The sequence below is a fragment of the Canis aureus genome, chromosome 15 (assembly GCF_053574225.1).
Source record: "Canis aureus isolate CA01 chromosome 15, VMU_Caureus_v.1.0, whole genome shotgun sequence".
NCBI classification, from domain to species: domain Eukaryota; kingdom Metazoa; phylum Chordata; class Mammalia; order Carnivora; family Canidae; genus Canis; species Canis aureus.
Window position 1 is genome coordinate 45343603 of NC_135625.1, and position 25959 is coordinate 45369561.

A 25959-nucleotide genomic window follows, 5' to 3' on the forward strand; every position below is an offset into this window, starting at 1 on the left:
ATAGTATTAGCTATCAGAACAATGTTGTACAATATGTTTGTAGAAATCTTCCATCTTGGGGGAATCCCTGGGTGGCTCAGTGGTTTAGTGCCTGCCTTTGGCGCAGAGTGTGATCCTGGAGTCCCGGGATCGAGTCACGCATCGGGTTCCCTGCATGGAGCCTGCTTCTCCCTCTAACTGTGTCTCTGCCAATCTCTCTCTCTCTCTCTCTGTCATGAATAAATAAGTAAAATCTTTTAAAAAAAGAAAAATCTTCCACCTTGCATGACAAATAATACCCAGTGAACAGTAATCCTCCCATTCCCCCCTTTCCCCAGTCCCTGGCACCAACCATTCTACCTTCTGTTTCAATGTGGTTGGATATAAGTGGAAACAAGTAATATTTGTCCTTCAATGACTGGCTGATTTCATTTAACATAATGTGATGAAGGTTCATCCATGTTGTAGCCTATAACAGAATTTCCTTCTTTTTTAGGGCTAATACTACATTTTTTTTACTTCATTCATTCATCTATGGGTATTTATGTTGTTTCCACCTCTGGTCATTTTAAATAATGATGAAGTAAACATGGAGTGCAAATCTCTCGTTGATATCCTGATTTCAATTCCCATTGATAAGGGTAACACAGAAGTGAGATCACTGGATCACATGGTAGTTCTATTTATTTTGTGAAGGAGGTCTATATGGTTTGCCATGGTGGCTGAATTATTTTCAAGTCCCACCAACAGAGCACAGCAGTTCCAATGTCTCCATATGCATGTCAGAGTACTTCTTATTCTCTGTTGTTCCGTTTGTTTTGTGTTGTTTTGTTTTTTTCTATTGAGTTATAGGAATTCTTTATATATTTTGGATATTAATCCCTTATCAAATACATGGCTTTCAGATATTTTCTCCCATTCTGTAGGTAGCCTTTTTACTCCCTTGTTTCCTTTGCTGTACAGAAGCTTTTTACTTTTGTGTAGTCTCACTTGTCCGTTTTTGCTTCCATTGCCTGTACTTTTGGTATCACATCCAAGAAATCATTTCCACTGTCCATGCCAACAAGTTTTTCCATTATGTTTTCTTCTAGGATTTTTAGAGTGTCACATCTTACATTTGAGACTTTATTTTGAGTTAACTTTTGTGAATGATATAAGATAAAAATGAAATTTCATTCTTTCGCATGTGGAAACCCATTTCCCTAGTACTGCTTGTGGAAGCAATCATCTTTCCCCCTTCTGCACTTGGCACTGTATGGAATATCAGTTTACTACTGGATAAGCATAGGATTATTTCCGGGGTCTCCTTTCTGTTTAATTTGTCTGTGATTCTGTCTTTATGCCAATACTATAATGTTTTAATTACTGTACCCTTGTAATATATCTTGAAATCAGGAAGTGTGATGCCTCTAAATTTGTTCTTTCTAAAGATTGCTTTGAGTGTTCAGGATCATTTCCAGTTCCATATGAATCTCAAGGAGGGTTTTTCTATTTCAGTAAAAAATACTGTTGGGATTCTGATAGAGATTATATTAAATCAGTAGGTGACTTCGGGGAGTATGAACATTTTAACGCTATTGCCTTCAAATGCATGAACATGAAATGTCTTTCTATTTATTTGTTTTTTTTCTTTAATTTCTTTTAGCAATGTTTTGTATCTTTCAGTGCATAAGTTTTTTTTCCCTCCTTTATTAAGTTTATTCTTAAATATTTTACTGTTTTTGATGCTATTGTAAGTGAAAGTGTTTTCTTAATTACCTTTCAGGGTTGTTCATTATTAGTATATAGAAATGCACCTGATTTTTCCAGGTGAATAAATAGGTTTCTTAGTTTTAACAGGTTTTTTTGTGGTATCTTTAGAGTTTTCTATATATAAGGTCATGACATCTGTGAGTAGATAATGTTACTTCTCCAGTTTGGAAGGCTTTTATTTCATTTTCTCACCCATTTTGGCTAAGACTTCAGAACTTAATAGAGGAGGCAAGAGTGAGCTTCCTTGTCTTATTTTTATCTTAGAAGAAAAACATTCAGTTTTTCGCCATTGAGTATAGTGTAAGCTGTGAGCTTTTCATATATGGCTTTTATTATAGTAAGGTAATTTCCTTTTATTCCTTGTTGAATATTATCATAAAAAAGCTTTGGGGCACCTGGGCGGCATACTGGACCCCCCAGGGTCCTGGGGTCAAGCCCCACATTGGGCTTCCTCTCCTCCCCTCTCTTGCTTCTCTGTTTCTTAAATAAATAAATAAAACCTTTTTAAAGAAAAGTCTTCAATGTTTATTAAATGCTTTTTCTACACCTATTGAGAGATAATCATGTGGTTTGTAACCTTTTTTCTGTTAATATGATTTATCATATTAATTGATTTTCATACGTTGAATTATCTTTGCATCCCAGGAATAAATTCCACTTGGTCATGGTGTGTGCTCTTTTTGATGTAGTGTTGAATTTGGTTTGCTAATATTTTCTTGAGGATTTTTGCATCCATATTCTTCAGAGATACTGACCTGTAGCTTTCTTGTGTATCTTTTTCTGATTTTGGTATCAGGATAATGCTGACCTCATAAAATGAGTTAAAAGTGTTCCCTCCTCAATTTTGGGGAAGAATTTGAGAAGAATTGGCATTAATTATTCTTTAAAACTCTTCTTCAAAAGAAATTATGGGTGAGCCATCTGGTCCTGGACTTTTCTTCATGGAGGGGAGGAGGTTATTATTGATTTAATCTGCTTACTAGTTATACATCTGTTTTGATTTTTTATTTATTCATGATTCAGTCTTTTTTTTAAAAAAAAAAATTATTTATTCAGAGAGAGAGAGAGGTAGAGGGAGAAACAGGCTCCATGCAGGGAGCCCGACGTGGGACTCGATCCTGGGTCTCTAGGATCACACCCCAGGCTGCAGGCAGCACTAAACCACTGTGCCACCAGGGCTGCCCCATGATTCAGTCTTAACAGATTGTATTTTTTTCTGAGAATCTATCCTGTCTTCTAGGTTGTCCAATTTGTTCATAGTTGTTTTTTATAATCCTTTTAATTTCTGTGGTGTCAATTGTAATGCCTCATTTTTCATTTCTGATATTATTTATTTGTAGTGGATCTAAAGGATTGTCAGTTTTATTAATCTTTTCAGAAAACCAATTCTTGGGGTTCCTGGGTAGCTCAGTTGGTTAAGCATCTGACTCAATCTCAGCTCAGGTCTTGAGTTCAAGTCCCTTGATGGGCTCCAATTTGGGCATGGAGCGTACCTACTTAAAAAAAAAATTCTGTTTCACTGATTTTTTTTCATATTGTTTTTCTGGCTTCTGCTTCTTTAATTACTGCTTTAACTCAAATATACCTTTAAATATAAAGTGAGCCTCTTATAGACAACGTAGTTGGGGGTTGTTTTATTATCCATTGAGAAACTCTCTATTTTGATTGGAGAGTTTAATCCATTTACATTTAACTATTAATAGTCAGGGACTTACTACTAGCATTTTGTAAAGTGTTGTCTCTTTTGTGGCCTTTTGACACATTTTTCCTCTATCAGTGTCTTCTTAGGCATTTTGTTGATGTTTTGTAGAAACATGTTTTTATTGCTTTCTCATTTTCTGTTGTGCATCTTCTGTATATATTTCCTTTGTGGTTACCATGGGCCTTACATAAAATATTTTATAGTTCTAACAGTCTCTTTTAAGATGACAACAGCTTAACTTCAGTCATATACAAAAACATACACTTTCACTGCCGACCACAACATGCACAATTTATGATACTGATGTCAGAATTCTTTTGACAAAGCTTTGTGTTTAAAGTTATTCTTTGATACCTTTCTCTTTTAACTTGCATGCTGTAGTTATATGTGATTTGCACACCACAGCTGCAGTATTACATTAATCTGTATTTGTCTGTATATTTACCTTTACCAGTGAGATTTTTACTTCATATGCTTTCAAGTTACAGTTTCACTTTCTCTCATTTCAAATTCTTGTTTTGTTTTCATTACACTTCTGGTAAAGCATGTCCGATTCCCTCAATTTTTGCTTATGTGGGAAAATCTTTATCTCTCTTTCATTTTTTAAAGGACTAATTTGTTGAGTAAAGTACTAATTTGTTGGTTTGCAGGTTGTTTGTTTCCCACTGTTCTGGATGTATCATGCTATTTTCTCCTGACCTGCAAGGTTTTTGCTGAGAAGTCCTTTGAGAGTCTTAAGAGAGTCCATGTATATTTAAAGTCACTCTTTTCCTACTTCCAAAAGTCTCTTCATCTTTGACTTTTTGATTATAATGTGTCTTGGTGTAGTTGTCTGTAAGTTTATCTAGATTTGAGACTTTTGGGCTTCCTGAATCTAGATATCCATTTCTTTCCTGATTTGGGAAATTTTTGGCCATTATTTATCTCAGTATGCTTTCTGTCTCTTTCTCCCTTCTCTTTAAGGGACTCTGATAATGTAGATTTTGGTCCAGTTAATAGTGTCCAATAGGTCTCTTATGCTTTCTTCACTCTTTTTCATTCTTTTTTCTCTTTGTATTTCTTTGAAGAATTTCAAGTTTCTTGTCTTCAAGTTTGCTTATCCTTTCTTCTTGCTCCAGTCTGCTGTTGAACCTTTCTAGTGATTTTTTTAGCTCAGTTATTCTATTATTTAACTCCAAAGTTGCTCTTTAGTTCCTTTTTATATTTTTATCTGTTTGTTAATATTCTCATTTTGTGCACACATCTTTTTCTTGAGCACATTAAGCATCTTTATGATGGTTAATTTGAACTTTTTATCAGATACGTTATATACCGTTTCTTAGAGTTCGTTTCTGGAGGTTTATTTTGATTTTCTGTTCAGGCCATATCTGTTTGTTTGTTCATTTGTCTAATAACACTGTTTTGGGATCTGCACATCTAAAGTTACATCTCTCATCTTTACAGACCATTTTTATATAGGGAAGACCCTTACCAATCTGCTTGGCTAAGATTCTGGGGACCTCTAAAACTTTTTTGAGGTATGCAACTTCTCTGTGCCTCTGCATGCAGTTTCTCAGGAGAACAATCTTGCATTCTTCTTTTTTAAGCACTAGTAATTTTTGCTCTCTCGTGTTTATTTGTAGCAGTGCAAATGCTCTGGTTTTATAGCACCAAGCCATTCAGCTCCCTCTTCTTCTGAGTGACAATCACGCATCCAGAGTATGCCAGCTCCCATCAATACCCCAAGTCAGGCAAGACAGATACCATTTCCCGTGGGCAGCCCTCTGATAAGAATGCCAGATATGCACTCCACACCTATATCTCCCTCTTGAGAGAGAAGCCTTAGGTTGTGCACTTTTCTCCCAAACTCTAGCAGGCCGTACTGGCTGCAGTAAGCCACCCACAACTTTCCTTTAATTTCAGCAACGTCCAGGCATCTAATCTATGCCGGTTCACTCAGAATTCCAAGCCAGACAAGCCAGAAACCATTCCTTGAGAAACCTTCAAAAAAGCCAGATCATTTTATTTTATTTGTTTAATTATTCATTTTTTCCCACTCTTCACTCTACCCTGAGGGGAGTAGTCAAGGGTCAGGGTGTTTTCTTGTAGTGCTGACCTGTGGCAGTTTCAGGGAGAGGCTGACACTGGTAAAGTAAAATTGTTCTTATCTTTCAGTGTGGTTCTTGACTTTTTGCTCTCCTATAGTAATGCAACCTCTTCATTGCATTCTGAAATTTTTACAAAGGCATTTTGATGCATATATCATGGCTAAATTGTGTCTCTGTAGGGGAACAAGAACTGAGACTTTTATTTTGCCATCTTACTGACATCACTTCTAGGAAAATATTTTTAGATATAGTTGGACTATAACATATAGTTTTGGCATCTTTTTTTTTACTTATAAGCATTCTTGAATTAAAATTTTTTTCAGAAGCATATTTTTTGGTCAATCTGGTATCTAGTGACTGTGATATGGTAAGTCATATGGTTTTAATTCTTTCCTCTCTCCTTAATAAAGTTTACAAAAGCATTCATTTTTAATTGCTTATAGTATATTTTCCATTAAGTAGATTTACCATAACTTCATCTTTTTCCCATTTTCAAACATACCCTCATTTCAGTTGATTTTCAGTTAAAATTATGGTGTATTTGTGCACGTATCTGTTTATATCTGGAAGATAGAGCCCTAGTAGTGTCACGGGTCATAGGAACAGGATAGGAACTGCTTAAAACTATTGAGACATAATTCTAAATTCCTTCCAAAGAGGCTGAACCAACATTTATTCCCAACAATTATTTATAACAATATCTGTCTCATCAGAGCCTCTTCTCGCCACATTACTTACTGTTATTTGTATATCTGAAGAGAAAGTTCCCATCCATTTTGAACTATTTGTTTTTAGTGTACAAACACATGCCCTTATACATTTTATACTCTTCTATAGCTACCTTTTCATATGTGTTTTTCTCTGGGAAAGAGCCCTTCCTTTGCTATAACATCTACAGTACTGAGTCAGGTAGCATTCCCTGTATGATGGCACCCACACTTGCACCATTGAGATAATAAAATGCTTTGGAATGGAGATATCACTAATTGGAAATATATTTCATATATTTTTATTTTAAACATTTCAAATGCTCTAATAATGCCCTATATAATAAAATTGAAAGAATGATTTGCTTTAAAAACCACCCTTCCTTAGGAGTCCACTCAGTCCAAAGGACTTTGAGTGTACTTTATTATATCAACATTTTGCATATTGCCAGAGCAGCTTTGTAAGGAAAACTTTTATAATTCTCTTTTGTTCTGTTCTTTACTGGAGCCTTTTTTTTTTTTTAGATGTCTACATTGGAAAGAACCGTATCTTACACAAACCCTTTTGTTTTCTTGCTTTTGTAATAGTTTAGGTAAGGAATATTAGAGCATGGGATGCTTCACCTTGGACCAGAGTTCTCTTTGTTGATATATCACCTTTGCAGAAAAAGGTGTGGACTTAGCTGAAATCCAAAGATTACAAAGAGGTTGCAGCATCCTTCTAAAATGTACACATTACTTTGAGTTACAAAACAACAGGAGAAATGGAGACTATCATTGATATTAGATTATCCATGTTCTTACATGGTCAGATATCTTGTATTGTCTTTATTTCCCTATGGAGCCATTACAGCTTCTAATTTATAAGTCAACCACTTTGGCCTCTGCCAAAGCAGCAGGTATGTACATGCTGGCCCCACACTGGTTCTTTCAGCTAGCTTTGTCTCTGTAGGAAACAACCCTTTGAAATTAAATTTCACATTGCACGGTTGTTTCCCCAGCACAATTCCTATTCTTTTGGCTTACTTTTTCATTTTCTCTAAAATCTCTATAAAGGGCATGGCTGTCTTTGGCAAAACCATTTCATTGAATACTGAGCCACAGGATTTCCACCCACTCCATCCCAGAGCCTGGGAAGAGAGAAAAATACTCTTGCATTCAACATTTGACAGAGGCAATACAAAGAGAGATGCTGTTTCCAGCTTACCAGCTTTCCTATCTTGTTGCCCTCTCCCTCAGTTTAAGTATATTGGACTGAGTTTGACTCATTCAGATAACTGAAGAAAAAGGACAAATATTGACAAGGAAATAATTTTGTGAACTTTGAATTTTTAGCATCAGTTTGTATTAGAGCTTCAAACTTAGATTGCCCACCATTCTTTTTTTCATGTGTTTTCACGCTATATAAACTTCTTAGCATTAAAGATTCCTATCCAAAGACTTCCAGTAATTGTTCTGTACTGGGTCCCTTCCATTTTTCTCAGGTGCTCAGATGCTCTATCACTGCTCCCTACCACATCATGACTTCTGATATCTTGGCTCCTAAAGGGACAACAGTGGGCAGTGGAGAGGGGTGCTGGATAGTATTGCCTAAGGCAGGAAGACACAGGGCTTCTACTTTCTTGATAAATCAATCAAGTAAATATTCTAAAGAGATTGTAATGACTGGCAACTCCCTCCTTTAAAGCCCACTTTCTTTTTATTATAAATATTTACACACTGTACACATACACAAAACCCCTCTCCTATTTAGTTAATGGCATATTTAGGTGCTCATTCCATTATCAGATGCTCATCATTTACATTTAAGCCTTTCATCAAGACTTCCCAGCTATGAAATAGCCTAACGATTTTTACCCATATGGAACAATTCAGTTAGTATTTCCTGATTAAGAGTGAAGAATAAGAAAAACCACTTCCTCTTTAAAAAAAAAAAGTCATTCAGAACTAAGAGTTCTGAAGCCTCAATCTCCATTTACGCCTCCTTTTCTACTTCCATCCCAGCCAAAGAAGCTTATCCCAAAGGTTTTTAGTGACCATTATAAGAAATTGAAGCGTTAATAAATATCTAATAACTCTAAAGTTTATAATACTGCTGGTATGTTTATAACCTTCTCTGTTGCATGACTATTCCTGTATTTTAAAAAATCCTTACAGAGCACTGCTTTTTATCTAATATCTAGGAGAATAGTCATTTCTTGATCCAAGCATCATACAGCAAAGAGATAGGAAATGGGTTGGCAAACTTATTAATAAGCCAGTTTACTTCAGTGATATTCACCAGAAATGACTGGTTTATTAGTATGATATAGTATTTAAGATATTTTGTATATTTGAGTATCACAGCTTCATAGGAGGATATTGTCCCCATTATTTAAATTAAGAATCTGAGGCTCAAAGGTTAAAAAACCTCCTCAAGATTGTGAAGATAGTAGCAGCTATACTAGTATTTTTTCCATTAAAGTATTAATTGAATAAACACTAAAACTCTATTTTGTGATTTTTTTAATTACTAGACATTTATTTTTTTCAGATTTTATTTTTATTTATTCATGAGTGACACAGAGAGGCAAAGACATAGGCAGAACGAGAAGCAGGCTCCCCGTGGGGAGCCCAATGCAGGACTCGACCCTGGGACCTCAGGATCACGGCCTGAGCCAAAGGCAGATGCTCAACCACTGAGCCACCAAGGCACCCCTACTAGACATTTAAAACAAGCAGTTTTGGAGAGATATTCTTTAACTCTACATTCTCAACCAATACATAGCAATTACACAATAGCTTATTTTCTTTCCCTTTAACACCCTGCTTTGGTAAGAACTAATGGTTACCTTCTCTCTCTTATTGTGCTCCCCTGGTTCCAGCTATTGTTTTAACTAAAATATGAGACTCTCTAATTATCTTCTATAGTTAGAGTAACTATTTGAAATTTTTCTAACATTTTCAATTATTCTTCCTTATTCCCACAAACCATGAAAAATCATGAAAATATCAACATTCTCACCATTTCATGACTCCCAGACGGACACATAAAAGTACTCCAAGCATTCTTTATCAGCTGAACTTTGGCAAAGAAACTACCATTCTGATACAGTGGACCATACTGGGAAGAAAATCCATAATGAATACATCTATTAGATTAGGACTTTGCCCGTTTTTCAAAGTGTTATACACTCGTGACATGATTGTGAGCAAGATACAGTCCCTAAAGTTTATGCTTTATCTGAAGAGATCAAAAACAAAATCAAAACAAACTATTTGAATCCAGCTTAATAGATGCTACAAAAAAGTACAAATTGGAAACACTTAAATGAGCTTCAGGAAGAGAAGGGGAGATTGTGGAAGAATTCATGAAGTAGGTGATATTTAAGCCTACATTTAAAAGACAAATAAAAGTTAGTCATACAAAGAATTGAAACAGGAGAAACCAGCGTGATGCCTAGTTGTGAGAGACCACAACACATTTAAGGAACTGCAGTGTCAGTGGAGAATAAAGGATATTCAAAGCAGATAAAAGAGCCTAGAAAATTATATTTAAGAGTTGAGATTTTGGGACGCCTGGGTGGCTCAGTGGTTGAGTGTCTGCCTTTGGTTCAGGGCATGATACCAGGGTCCTGGGATCAAGTCCCACATCGGGCTCCCCACAGGGAGCCTTGTTCTCCCTCTGCCTGTGTCTCTGCCTCTCTCTGTGTATCTCTTATGAGTAAATAAATAAAATCTTTTTTAAAATGCTGAGTTTGGGGATCCCTGGGTGGTGCAGTGGTTTGGCGCCTGCCTTTGGCCCAGGGCACAATCCTGGAGACCCGGGATTGAATCCCACATCAGGCTCCCGGTGCATGGAGCCTGCTTCTCCCTCGGCCTATGTCTCTGCCTCTCTCTCTCTCTCTGTATGACTATCATAAATAAAAAAAAAAAAAAAAAAAAAAAGAATTCACTCTTAAAAATAAATAAATAAATAAATAAATAAATAAATAAATAAATAAAATGCTGAGATTTTGTTGTAGAGCAATGTGGAGTTATCAGAAGGTATAAATGGGATGTTACATGATCAGATAAATATTTTAGAAAGATTAGTTGGACTATATAATAGAGAGGACTGGAGTCCGATTAAATCAGAATCATAGAGGCCAGATTAGCTTGAACTATAGTAGGAGTAACAGAAAAGGAGAGACATAGTTTGACTAGAGAGTTCAGTTTGTAGTGTTGAATTCAAAGTGTCTTTGGAATAATAAATAATACATGAATATATCCAACAGTTATGGATATTCAGTTCCAGAGCTGAGGAGGGAACCTAGAAATACAGACCTGGTGGGGCAGCCCGGGTAGCTCAGCGGTTTAGCACTTCCTTCAGTTCAGGGCGTGATCCTGGAGACCTGGGATCAACTCCCACATCGGGCTCCCTGCATGGAGCCTGCTTCTCCCTCTGCCTTTCTCTCTCTCTCATGAATAAATATAAAATCTTAAAAAAAAAAAAAAAAAAGAAATACAGAGCTGGAGAGGCATCAAAAAATAGTTACTGATCTCAGCCATTGAAATAAGTGATGTCACTCAGAGTAGAGTGAGGAAAAGATGGAAGATAGAGCTAGGGGAACAGATACTTCATAAGTATTCTAAGAGGAACAGACAGTGAAGGAGCCTGAGGAGCCTAAACAGTGTAACCAGAGAGACAGAGAAATGAGATGCTACAGATGTCAATTTGTAAGAAGTTAAGTAGGATAGGATAGGATAGGATAGGATAGGATAGGATAGGATAGGATAGGAATTGGAAAGTATCACTTGAATTCACCATAAGGAAATTACTGATAAATCAGTTTCAGTAGAGTAGCAGGTATGGAAACCAAAATGGACTAAGAGTTAAAGACACATAGGCAGATGGGGCACCTGGGTGGCACAGTTGGTTGAGCATCCAACTCTTGGTTTCTGCTCAGGTCTTGATCTCAGGGTGATGAGATCAAGCCTCTAATCGGGTATACTCAGCTGAGAGTCTGCTTGAGGCGCTTTCTCTTCCTCTCCCCGACCTCAAATAAATAACTCTTTTTTAAAAAAGGCATACAGGCAGAAAATATATAGACAACTGTTTTGAAGAGGCTTGTTTTATAGCTTTCCCTTTGATCTTCACTCCCCCTTCTCCAATACCCTCTCTCTGTGAATTTTACCAATAACATATCCCCAGTTTCTAATACATTTCTATTGAATTTCTTTTATTTCCTGTTACTGATTTTTCTCTAAGTAAAATACATCATTTTCTTTCTTCTTTTTCCCTAGACAATTCCTGACATTATGCAGAGCCCTTGTTTTGCTCCTCTGGGGTACACATAGTCTTCTTCATGACCACCCATTTCCCATTCTGCCCCTTGCTTAATATTATTTAGTCACATTTGTCTCTAACTTTCAAGCAAAAAGTAAGTCCACAGAGTATCACATAGTAATGTTAGGACTATTTATAAAATGTCATATTGAGAGCTCTGTAAGAAACAAACTACCCCCAAAGAAAGCTTAAGCTTACCATGTAGTTGAGAAGACCAGTCTCGTGCAATGAAGGGCTAGTGATATGATATTAACCAAGTGTATAGATGGAAAAATAGGATAAATGGAATAAAATTAGATGAATAACTGATTCCAGTTTCTAGTACTCTTTCAGGTACACCAAAATAGGGTGTTTATAATACAAGGATTTTGTCTGTCTTCCAGGTAAGTAAGAATACACTCCTGTCTTTGTTTAGGTCTCATACTTGCAGTATACCTGAACCCAGGCAGCTCATCCCTAAGAAAAGTATACCCTTGTAATTATATTATTATTATTGGAATATAAAGTATTCATTACAGATGATTCTAGTATTATCACTTTAATGTAACAGTTTATATATGCTTTAAAATTTTGAAATTATGATGAATTAATGATTAAATTCTTATTGGTCCTGATGATCCATCATTATTAATTCAGATATTAACTTCATATCCATTTGTTAACTGAGAAGGAGTCATCTGCTAGCTAAATGCTTAGACAAGCCTTTGCTATCACAGAGCTTCAAAAGTTCTCTTTTGATTTCTATCATGGGCTTTGTGCCTGACCTTGCTAGTCTGTGCCTTTTTCTTGAAAGTAGTTTTTTGTAAGCTTTATGACAGTATTTCTATTACAGGTCTGGTGGTGACAAAACTGAACTATGTGACTCTTAAAATAAATTGTCAGGTGATTGATGGATTGGTTCAGACAAATGGGCGTAGGTTGTCGGTTAGTACATGGCACTAAATTACTTGATTACTGCATTCTCCAGACCAGGCTCCCAAGAATCTTCTCTTTTATCTCAAGGGTGTAGAAGATAACTATTCAAACCTGGATGTATTTATCTTCATCAGGTCTTTCAAAGGTGAAAAGCCAGTTCATTATCTAAAAATTTATTTGCTGTTAGAGGGAGGGGCAAGACGGCGGAAGAGTAGGGTCCCCAAATCACCTGTCCCCACCAAATTACCTAGATAACCTTCAAATTATCCTGAAAATCTACGAATTCGGCCTGAGATTTAAAGAGAGAACAGCTGGAATGCTACAGTAAGGAGAGTTCATGCTTCTATCAAGGTAGGAAGACGGGAAAACAGAAATAAAGAAACAAAAGGCCTCCAAGGGGGAGGGGCCCCGCGAGGAGCTGGGCTACGGCCGGGGCGAGTGTCCCCAGGACAGGAGAGCCCCGTCCCGGAGGAGCAGGAGCTGCACCGACCTTCCCGGGCGGAAAGGGGCCCACAGGGAGTTGGAGCAGGACCCAGGAGGGCAGGGATGCCCTTGGACTCCCGGGGACACTAACAGGCACCTGCGCCCCGGGAGAGTGCGCCGAGCTCCCTAAGGGCTGCAGCGCGCACGGCGGGACCCGGAGCAGCTCGGAGGGGCTTGGGCAGAGGAAGAGGCTCCACGAAGGGGGCTGCGCGGCCCCGGGAGCAGCTGGGAGGGGCTCGGGCGGCGGCTCCGTGGAGGGGGCTGCGCGGCTGGGAGCGCGAATCCAACAGCGCAGGCCCCAGAGCACTGGGCGCCGGGACACAGCCCAGGATCCGGCCTCGCCCGGGACAGGCAGAGGCCGGGAGGGCCCAGGACAGCAAGGACGCTCCTGCCCGGAGCTAAGCAGATCAGCGGCCCCGCCCCGGAGCCTCCAGGCCCTGCAGACAGAGAGCTCCGTAGTTCCTGCGGGAGCTAAATCCAGGGCTGCAGAGCTGGCCCCGCCACTGGGGTTGTTCCTCCTGGGGCCTCACGGGGTAAACAACCCCCACTGAGCCCTGCACCAGGCAGGGGGCAGAGCAGCTCCTCCAAGTGCTCACACCTGAAAATCATCACAATAGGCCCCTCCCCCAGAAGACCAGCTAGACGGACAAGTTCCAGGGGAAGTCAAGGGACTTAAATTATAGAGAATCAGAAGATACTCCCCCGTGGTTTTTTTTTTTTTTTCTTTTTGATTTGTTTGCTTCCCTCACTCCTCTTTTTTTTTTCCTTTTTTTTCTTTCTTTTTCTTTCTCTTTTTCTTCTCTTTTTTCTTTATTATCTTCCTTTTTTTTTCTTTTTCTCTTTTCTTTCCTTCTTTCTCTCCTCTCATTTTCTCCTTTTCCCAAGACAACTTGTTTTTGGCCACTCTGCACTGAGCAAAATGACTAGAAGGAAAACCTCACCTCAAAAGAAAGAATCAGAAACAGTCCTCTCTCCCACAGAGTTACAAAATCTGGATTACAATTCAATGTCAGAAAGCCAATTCAGAAGCACTATTATACAGCTACTGGTGGCTCTAGAAAAAGCATAAAGGACTCAAGAGACTTCATGACTGCAGAATTTAGATCTAATCAGGCAGAAATTAAAAATCAATTGAATGAGTTGCAATCCAAACTAGAGGTCCTAACGACGAGGGTTAGGGAGGTGGAAGAATGAGTGAGTGACATAGAAGACAAGTTGATGGCAAAGAGGGACACTGAGGAAAAGAGAGACAAACAATTAAAAGACCATGAAGATAGATTAAGGGAAATAAACGACAGCCTGAGGAAGCAAAACCTACGTTTAAGTGGGGTTCCAGAGGGCGCCGAAAGGGAGAGAGGGCCAGAATATGTATTTGAACAAATCATAGCTGAAAACTTTCCTAATCTGGGGAGGGAAATAGGCATTCAGATCCAGGAAATAGAGAGATCCCCGCCTAAAATCAATAAAACCGTTCAACACCTCGACATCTAATAGTTAAGCTTGCAAATTCCAAAGATAAAGAGAAGATCCTTAAAGCAGCAAGAGACAAGAAATCCCTGACTTTTATGGGGAGGAGTATTAGGGTAACAGCAGACCTCTCCACAGAGACCTGGCAGGCCAGAAAGGGCTGGCAGGATATATTCGGGGTCTTAAATGAGAAGAACATGCAACCAAGAATACTTTATCCAGCCAGGCTCTCATTCAAAATGCAAGGAGAGATAAAGAGCTTCCAAGACAGGCAGGAACTGAAAGAATATGTTACCTCCAAACCAGCTCTGCAAGAAATTTTAAGGGGGACTCTTAAAATTCCCCTTTAAGAAGAAGTCCAGTGGAACAATCCACAAAAACAAGGACTGAATAGATATCATGATGACACTAAACTCATGCGTTTCAATAGTAACTCTGAACGTGAACGGGCTTAATGACCCCATCAAAAGGCGCTGGATTTCAGACTGGATAAAAAAGCAGGACCCATCTATTTGCTGTCTACAAGAGACTCATTTTAGACAGAAGGACACCTACAGGTTGGAGAACCATTTACCATTCAAATGGTCCTCAAAAGAAAGCAGGAGTAGCCATCCTTAGATAAACTAAAATTTACCCCGAAGACTGTAATGAGAGGTGAAGAGGGACACTATCTCATACTTAAAGGATCTATCCAACAAGAGGACTTAACAATCTTCAATATATATGCCCCGAATGTGGGAGCTGCCAAATATTTAAATCAATTAATAACCAAAATGAAGAAATACTTAGATAATAATACACTTATACTTGGTGACTTCAATCTAGCTCTTTCTATACCAGATAGGCTTCTAAGCACAACATCTCCAAAGAAACGAGAGCTTTAAATGATACACTGGACCAGATGGATTTCACAGATATCTACAGAACTTTACATCCAAACGCAGCTGAATACACATTCTTCTCAAGTGCACATGGAACTTTCTCCAGAATAGACCACCTTGGGTCACAAATCGGGTCTGAACCGATATCAAAAGATTGGGATCGTCCCCTGCATATTCTCAGACCATAATGCCTTGAAATTAGAACTAAATCACAAGAAGTTTGGAAGGACCTCAAACACGTGGAGGTTAAGGACCATCCTGCTAAAAGATGAAAGGGTCAACCAGGAAATTAAGGAAGAATTAAAAAGATTCATGGAAACTAATGAGAATGAAGATACAACTATTCAAAATCTTTGGGATGCAGCAAAAGCAGGCCTGAGGGGGAAACACAACGCAATACAAGCATCCATTCAAAAACTGGAAAGAACTCAAATACAAAAGCTAACCTTACACATAAAGGAGCTAGAGAAAAAACAGCAAATAGATCCTACACCCAGCAGAAGAAGAGAGTTAAGAAAGACTCGAGCAGAACTCAACGAAATCGAGACCAGAAGAACTGTGGAACAGATCAACAGAACCAGGAGTTGGTTCTTTGAAAGAATTAATAAGATAGATAAACCATTAGCCAACCTTATTAAAAAGAAGAGAGAGAAGACTCAAATTAATAAAATCATGAATGAGAAAGGAGAGATCACTACCAACACCAAGAAAATACAAACGATTTTAAAAACATATTATGACAGCTATACGCCAATAAATTAGGCAATCTAGAAGAAATGGACGCATTCCTGGAAAGCCACAAACTACCAAAACTGGAACAGGAAGAAATAGAAAACCTGAACCGGCCAATAACCAGGGAGAAAATTGAAGCAGTCATCAAAAACCTCCCAAGACACAAGAGTACAGGGCCAGATGGCTTCCCAGGGGAATTCTATCAAACATTTAAAGAAGAAATCATACCTATTCTACTAAAGCTGTTTGGAAAGATAGAAAGAGATGGAGTACTCCAAATTCGTTCTATGAGACCAGCATCACCTTAATTCCAAAACCAGACAAAGACCCCACCAAAAAGGAAAATTACAGACCAATATCCCTGATGAACATGGATGCAAAAATTCTCAACAAGATACTAGCCAATAGGATCCAACAGTACATTAAGAAAATTATTCACCATGACCAAGTAGGATTTATCCCCGGGACACAAGGCTGGTTCAACACTCGTAAAACAATCAATGTGATTCATCATATCAGCAAGAGAGAAACCAAGAACCATATGATCCTCTCATTAGATGCAGAGAAAGCATTTGACAAAATACAGCATCCATTCCTGATCAAAACTCTTCAGAGTGTAGGGATAGAGGGAACTTTCCTCGACATCTTAAAAGCCATCTACGAAAAGCCCACAGCAAATATCATTCTCAATGGGGAAGCACTGGGAGCCTTTCCCCTAAGATCAGGAACAAGACAGGGATGTCCACTCTCACCACTGCTGTTCAACATAGTACTGGAAGTCCTAGCCTCAGCAATCAGACAACAAAAAGACATTAAAGGCATTCAAATTGGCAAAGAAGAAGTCAAACTCTCCCTCTTCGCCAATGACATGATACTCTACATAGAAAACCCAAAAGCCTCCACCCCAAGATTGCTAGAACTCATACAGCAATTTGGCAGTGTGGCAGGATACAAAATCAATGCCCAGAAATCAATGGCACTTCTATACACTAACAAGGAGACAGAAGAAAGAGAAATTAAGGAGTTAATCCCATTTATAATTGCACCCAAAAGCATAAGATACCTAGGAATAAACCTAACCAAAGAGGTAAAGGATCTATACCCTAAAAACTACAGAACACTTCTGAAAGAAAATGAGGAAGACACAAAGAGATGGAAAAATATTCCATGCTCATGGATTGGCAGAATTAATATTGTGAAAATGTCAATGTTACCCAGGGCAATATACACATTTAATGCAATCCCTATCAATATACCATGAACTTTCTTCAGAGAGTTAGAACAAATTATTTTAAGATTTGTGTGGAATCAGAAAAGACCCCGAATAGCCAGGGGAATTTTAAAAAAGAAAACCGTATGCCAGATTTCAGGTTGTACTACAAAGCTGTGGTCATCAAGACAGTGTGGTACTGGCACAAAAACAGACACATAGATCAATGGAACAGAATAGAGAACCCAGAAGTGGACCCTCAACTTTATGGTCAACTAATACTCGGTAAAGGAGGAAAGACTATCCATTGGAAGAAAGGCCGTCTCTTCAGTAAATGGTGCTGGGAAAATTGGACATCCACATGCAGAAGAATGAAACTAGACCACTCTCTTTCACCATACACAAAGATAAACTCAAAACGGATGAAAGATCTAAATGTGAGACAAGATTCCATCAAAATCCTAGAGGAGAACACAGGCAACACCCTTTTTGAACTCGGCCACAGTAACTTCTTGCAAGATACATCCACGAAGGCAAAAGAAACAAAAGCAAAAATGAACTATTGGGACTTCATCAAGATAAGAAGCTTTTGCACAGCAAAGGATACAGTCAACAAAACTAAAAGACAACCTACAGAATGGGAGAAAATATTTGCAAATGACGTATCAGATAAAGGGCTAGTTTCCAAGATCTATAAAGAACTTATTCAACTCAACAACAAAGAAACAAACAATCCAATCAGGAAATGGGCAAAAGACATGAAGAGAAATCTCACAGAGGAAGACATAGACATGGCCAACATGCACATGAGAAAATGCTCCGCATCACTTGCCATCAGGGAAATACAAATCAAAACCACAACGAGATACCACCTCACAGCAGTGAGAATGGGGAAAAGTAACAAGACAGGAAACCACAAATGTTGGAGAGGATGTGGAGAAAAGGGAACCCTCTTACACTGTTGGTGGGAATGTGAAATGGTGCAGCCACTCTGGAACACTGGGTGGAGCTTCCTCAAAGAGCTAAAAATAGACCTGCCCTATGACCCAGCAATTGCGCTGTTGGGGATTTACCCCAAAGATTCAGATGCAATGAAACGCCGGGACACCTGCACCCCGATGTTTCTAGCAGCAATGTCCACAATAGCCAAACTGTGGAAGGAGCCTCGGTGTCCATCGGAAGATGAATGGATAAAGAAGATGTGGTCTATGTGTACAATGGAATATTATTCAGCCATTAGAAACGACAAATACCCACCATTTGCTTCGACGTGGATGGAACTGGAGGGTATTATGCTGAGTGAAGTAAGTCAATCGGAGAAGGACAAACATTATATGTTCTCATTCATTTGGGGAATATAAATAATAGTGAAAGGGAATATAAGGGAAGGGAGAAGAAATGTGTGGGAAATATCAGAAAGGGAGACAGAACATGAAGACTCCTAACTCTGGAAAACAAACTAGGGGTGGTGGAAGGGGAGGAGGGCGGGGGGTCGGGGTGAATGGGTGACGGGCACTGAGGGGGGCACTTGATGGGATGAGCCTTGGGTGTTATTCTGTATGTTGGTAAATTGAACACCAATAAAAAATAAATTTATTAAAAATAAAATAAAAGTGTATTTGCTGTTATTAGATCCTAGGAGCTCTCTGTGCATATAACAAGATGTTCTTTTTGTTTCTTGGATTAATTGGAAAAGAGATTTGTTCCAATTACCTATAAGGTTTTTAAAATGTGATTAGAAAGAGAGGGGGTTTTGTTTGTTTTTTTGTTTGTTGTTTGTTTGTTGTTTTTTTTGCAGTGTTTGTCTGAAGTATAGGTTGCATCAGGAGTGAACCTGGAAGGAAGATACTGATGATTTAAGTCTTCTAACTGTGATGATGGTGGCCAGTCTGGGGCTGATATAACAGATGCTAGTGCCAGGATCCGACTAATCCCTAAGAGCAAAAATCTTTCCTGTATTGTCAGAGCATTTTTATTTCCTTTCATGAAATTGCTGGCTCCTGTGCCCTTTCATCCTTTCAAAAGGCTGTGAGGACTTCTCTTATTCTCTAAAACAATGGAAAATGCATGAAAGATAAAGATAATTAGGCTTTAAGCCTAGTGTTTCCATGGGAGAACGATGATCCAAGTGTTCACTAGTCATAATTTAGATGAATGATGTAGTCCAGCAGAGAAATGTGACCATTATATAAGAGATATTTTAGAAATAATCACATCAAAAAAACTATAAATTTATAAAAAGACAGTATATCTAGAAACACACCTGGTCTCTGGGGCTTAAGTCATATAGACTATACTCTGAAGATTTCTGTTTAAAACACAATTCTCATTCAGCTGAGAAACTAGCAAATAGAAACTAGTTTGTTCCTAAAAAAATTTTTTGCCCCCCACATGAAGAGATGATGTGGTACTTTGTGGTTTCTTCCAAATTATTCAACTGTGAGAAAGATCCCAAACTCAAACCTTTTTTTGTTTTTTTCTGCATTTGCTTCTCAGGTCCCTAGGCAGTGATTCTCTCCCTCTTTGTCTTCCTCCCTCTCACTTTCCCTCTTTTTTCCTTTTAATAAATATTATACCCTCATCAATCATGTGAAAGTTGTAAAGGGAAACAAGAATTAGACACTAACTGGATCTCACAGGATTCTGAACCGAATGATGGTAGGGTGGGTGATGGACAGACACATGAAAGCACAGGCTTTATTTTTTTTAATTTATTTTTTATTGGTGTTCAGTTTGCCAACATATAGCAATAATACCCAGGGCTCCTCCCATCAAGTGCCCCCCTCAGTGCCCGTCACCCAGTCACCCCCACCCCCTGCTCACCTCCCTTTCCACCACCCCTTGTTCATTTCCCAGAGTTAGGAGTCTCTCATGTTCTGTCTCCCTTTCTGATATTTCCCACTCACATTTTCTCCTTTCCCCTTTATTCCCTTTCACTGTTTTTTATATTCCCCAAATGAATGAGACCATATAATGTTTGTCCTTCTCCGATTGACTTACTTCACTCAGCATAATACCCTCCAGTTCCATCCACGTCGAAGCAAATGGTGGGTATTTGTTGTTTCTAATGGCTAAGTAATATTCCATTGTATACATAGACCACAACTTCTTTATCCATTCATCTTTCGATGGACACCGAGGCTCCTTCCACAGTTTGGCTATTGCGGACATTGCTGCTAGAAACATCGGGGTGGAGGTGTCCCAGCATTTCACTGCATCTGTATCTTTGGGGTAAATCCCCAGTATTTATTGCTGGGTTGTAGGGCAGATCTGTTTTTAACTCTTTGAGGAACCTCAAAGTTTTCCAGAGTGGCTGCACCAGTTCACATTCCCACCAACAAAAACCACAGGCTTTAACAGAATGTTAGTGATGCCTATAACTGAGAGGAAAGCAGAAAATAGCCTCCAACCAATAAAAATTCTAATTGTTGTATTAGAAATATGGAAGGGTGCTCAAGATTCTTTTTTTGTGTGTTTATAAACTTGAAAAGACTTCTTATGTCTTTTCATATATTGAGTCAAGGAATCCTATTGGCTTTATCAAAGGCTGGTTTTTAAATTTTTTTTTATTTAAATTCAGTTTGCCAACATGTAGTATAACACCCAGTGCTCATCCCATCAAGTGCCCCCCTCAGTGCCTGTCACCCAGATACCGCATCCCCCTGCCCACCTCCCCTTCCACAACTCATTTCCCAGAGTTAGGAGTCTCTCATGGTTTGTCTCCCTCTCTAATTTTTCACACTCATTTTCTCTCCTTTCCCTTATTATCCTTTCACTATTGCTTATATTCCCTGTATGAGTGAAACCATATGATGATTGTCCTCCAATTGATTTTCTTCACTCAGCATAATACCCTCCAGTTCCATCCACATAGAAGCAAATGGTTTCGTCCTTTCTGATGACTGAGTAATATTCCATTGTATATATAGACCACATCTGCTTTATCCATTCATCTGTCGATGGACACCGAGGCTCCTTCCACAGTTTGGCTATTGTAGACATTGCTGCTATGAACATTGGGGTGCAGGTGTCTTGGCTTTTCACTGCATCTGTATCTTTGGGGTAAATCCCCAGTAGTGCAATTGCTGGGTCATAGGGCAGATCTATTTCTAACTCTTGAGGAACTTCCACACAGTTTTCCAGAGTTGCTGCACCAGTTCACATTCCCACCAACAGTGCAAGAGGGTTCCCCTTTCTCCACATCCTCTCCAACATTTGTTGTTTCCTGTCTTGTTCATTTCCACCATTCTCACTCGTGTGAGGTGGTATCTCAGTGGTTTGGATTTGTATTTCCCTAATGGTAAGTGATACGCAGAGCATTTTCTCATGTGCTTGTTGGCCATGTGTAGGTCTTCTTTGGTGAGATGTCTGTTCATGTCTTCTGCCCATTTCATGATTGGATTGTTTGTTTCTTGGGTGTTGAGTTTAAGTCCTTTATAGATGTGGATACTAGCCCTTTATCTGATATGTCATTTACAAGTATCTTCTCCCATTCTGTAGGTTGTCTTTTAGTTTTGTTGACTGTTTCTTTTGCTGTACAGAGCTTTTTATCCTGATTAAGTCCCAATAGTTCATTTTTGCTTTTGTTTTCCTTGCCTTCATAGATGTATCTTGCAAGAAGTTGCTGTGGCCAAGTTCAAAAAGGGTGTTACCTGTGTTCTCTTCTAGTATTTTGATGGATTCTTTTCTCACATTTAGATCTTTCAACCATTTTGAGTTTAGCTTTGTGTATGCTGTAAGAAAATGGTCCAGTTGCATTCTTCTGCATGTGGCTGTCCAGTGCACAGAAATCAGTGGAATTTCTATACACTGACAATGAGACTGAAGAAAGAGAAATTAAGGAATCAATCCATTTACATTTGCACCCAAAAGCATAAGATACCTAGGAATAAACCTAACCAAAGAGGTGAAGGATCTATACCCTAAGAGCTACAGAACACTTATGAAAGACATTGAGGAAGACACCAAGAGATGGGAAAACATCCCATGCTCATGCATTGGAATAATAAATATTGTGAAAATGTCTATACTACCCAGGGCAATTTACATGTTCAATGCAATCCCTACCAAAATACCATTGACTTTCTTCACAGAGTTGGAGCAGATAATCTTAAGATTTTATGGAACCAGGAAAGACCCTGAATATCCAGAAGAATATTGAAAAAGAAAACCAATGTTGGTGGCATCACAGTTCTGGGTTTCAAGCTGTATTACAAAGCTGTGATCATCAAGACAGTATGGTACCGGCACAAAAACAGACACATAGATCATTGGAACAGAGGAGAGAACCCAGAAATGGGCCCTCAACTCTATTGTCAACTAATATTCAACAAAGCAGGAAAGAATATCCACTGAAGAAAAGACACTCTCTTCAATAAATGAGGTTGCAAAAATTGGTCAAAGGCTGTTGATGTAACCATCACTTCCACCTAACTCTTTCAGTTCAGTTGTGGAATCATTAAAAATATTGATCCTAAATTCCTAATTCAGTCACCAGACTGATCCTAGAAAATTTCCTGGGCTTTGCAGAAGTTCAGGACCTTTACTGAGAAAGGATTTCAAGTCCTTCATGTTCTCCTGTGTCTGTAAGTGCTTCCTCTCTATGTAGACTAAGGAGGGCTACAGTGCAAAGTGTTCAGTACATAACAAAGTTCTCCTAGTACAAGCCAGTGCCTCCACATTATTGTAGCAGTAATATAAGCATTTTGAATCCTTTGCCTTTGACTTGTTTATTTTGTCCCTAATTCTCTGTAGTGTACTGTAAAATAGGTCATATTTTTCTGACTGTAACATTGCTTACCTAACATGGGAAAATTAGGTTCCTTTCCATTTTTAAAATTCTACAAATAATTAATTTTCAAATATGTAATTAGTTGAGTAATGGGCTAAAACATGCCTTCATTTCATTTGTTCTTCTTACTCTTCACTTCCCACTTTTGTGAAAACATAGCACTTTATGTGTTCCCTGGGAGAAGAAAAGGAAACTGAATGGTTTTTAGAAAGCTATCTAGCCAGAAATATTTAAATTTTTAAAAAAGATAGTCATCAGATTATAAAAAAACACTGTTAATGCCTTTTTAAAAATCAAGGATTAATAGACTGCCTAGAATCCAGTTTCCCTTAGTTACTAACATTTTAATTAATATCATCATAGTTTCAAAGAAGAATTTGTTCTGTTTTCCAGTCTGTATTCTCTCAGTGGAAATCAAGACCATTACAACTTGCTTTAAGTTGCTTTAAGTAGGTATACCAATTTACATATTTAGTAAGGCATGAAGTTAATAATATTTTGAAAACTGTAAATCTGAGAATCTTTTTCATTGATGTTGAAGAATTTCAGTTGCAATTTGGTCACTTTCCAAACTGGACTTTATATTTACCTGAGAGTACAAGTTTTCAGACCGATACCAGTTATTTGTACAGATGTAGATGATTTTTTTAGTATGTTATGATTCAGTTTTATTAGATGTTTAATTAACAAGCTTATGGGACAGGGGAAGCTTTTCATTCCATACTTTAAATGGAGTTAAAGTAAACAGCATCGTAAAATCACATTGTTGGTGCTTAATAGGGTGGTGGAATGCTCTGATGAATCACACTAGATAGGAAGATTGTGACAGAACATGGAGAGAAAAGTAACATGTTTTTCGGCACTAAAAAAATGGACAGTAGTTAGATGTCATGGAGCATTTCCTTTTCTTGCAGAAAATTTCTTGATTGTATTTATTTTGCTGTTTCGTATATAGTCTGCATAGCAAAGAATCTTATGTTTGAAATGGTTTGATGATAATTTATCCCATTTCTTCCTTTCCAATTCTATCATTTAAACACTATCTTCTGCTTTAAATAGTGAAAAAGAAGTCAGAACAAACTGTGTAGGATAAAGTCATTTCTTTTTATATGGCTGTCAATCCTAGTGTTGCTAGTCTCGGGATTTGCTCATTTTCTAGGGACTTGGAGCTTCAATTTCTAGTGAGAGTTTAGAATGTCAAACATATTTTGTTTTTATTTTTTGTTTTTATTTGGCCTTTGTTTTTTTTTAATTGAAATGTAGTTGACATACAATATTATATTAGTTTTGGGTGTACAACACAGTGATTCAACATTAGGAATTTATCACCATCATAAATCTGCTACCATATCACCATACAAAGTTACTACAATATTATGCGCTTTATTCCCTTTGCTCTACATTGTATCTGCCTATCTTAATTTATTTTATAACTAGAAGTATGTACCTTTTCGCCCTCTTTACTCTGTTTTTTGTATCTTTCCAACCCTTCTAATTTGGCAACCACCAGATTGTTATCTGTATCTATGAGTCTGTTTCTGTTTGTTCAATTCTTTCATTTTTTAGATTCCATATATAAGTGAAATCATATGCTATTTGTATTTCTCTGACTTAGCATCATACCCTCTGAGTCCATACATGTTGTAAATGACAAGATTTCATTCTTTTATATGTCTTGAGAAATATTCCATTGTATGTATGTATACACATACACACACACACACACAACGCATACACACATACACCCTACATCTTTATCCATGCATCTGTTGATGATCACTTAGGTTGCATACACATCTTGGCTATAGTAAAAAAAGAAAGTTGCAATGAATTTGGGGCACATACATCTTTTTGAATTAGTGTTTTTGTTTTCTGTGGATAAATACCTGGAAGTACAATTGCTAGCTCATATGAAAGTTCTGTTTTTTGGGGGATGCCTGGGTGACTCAGTGGTTGAGCGTCTGCCTTTGGCTCAGAGCGTGATCCTGGAGTCTCAGGATCAAGTCCCACGTTAGGCTTCCTGCATGGACCCTGCTTTCCCTCTGCCTGTATTTCTGCCTCTCTCTCTCTCTCTCTCTCTCTCTCTCTCCCTCTCCCTCCCTCCCTCCCTCTCTGTGTCTCTTATGAATAGATAAATAAAATCTTTAAAAACCAAACAAAGAACCAGCTTAGTTTCATTGATCTATTTTTTTTCTTTCTATTTCATTTATTTCCACTCTGATCTTTATTATTTCCTTCCTTCTACGAACTTTGGGCCTTCTTTTTTTTTTAGTTCCTTTAAGTATGAAATTGTTCATTTGAAATTTTTTTTTGTTTCTTGAGGTAGACCTATATCACTGTAAACTTCCTTGTTAGAACCTCTTTTGTTGAATCCCATTGTTTTGGACTGTTTTATTTTTCATTTGCCTCAATATATTTTTTTCCTATCTGTTTTCTTCTTTGACACGTTGGATGTCAGCTTGTATGTGTTTCTTGGGTTTTTTTCCAGTTTTTTTCCTTATAATTTCATCCCTGAGGTAACCTTGTAAGCACCAGTGGTGTCCCAAACAATCCCTACAGGCCCTGAACCTGGAGCCGTGCCTGGGGACCTAATTCCCACTTCCAGGCAGCCAACACAATGACACTGCCCTACCTGCCCTCTTCCTGCCTTCAGGCCTCCTGGACTGATGGATTGGTATCTTGTTTTTATCCATTCAATTTCACTGTGCCTTTTTATTAGAGCATTTAGTCCATTTGCATTTAAAGTAATTATTGATAGATATGTACTTATTGTCATTTTATTGATTGTTTTCTGGTTGTTTTTATAGTTCTTCTCAGTTCCTTTCTCTTGCCATCATCTGTTTGGATTTTGTGATTTTTAGGGGTGTGTATTTGCATTGCTTTCTCTTTATTTACTGTGTATCTCTTACAGGTTTACAGGTTTTTGGTTTGTGGTTACCATGAGG

General features: G+C 38.2%; 1 protein-coding gene across 12 annotated transcripts in view; it reads left to right on the top strand.

Moving 5' to 3' along the window:
- PSD3 (pleckstrin and Sec7 domain containing 3) overlaps window positions 1-25959 on the top strand; it is a 713619-nt gene that overhangs the window by 622469 nt on the left and 65191 nt on the right. The window lies entirely within an intron of this gene.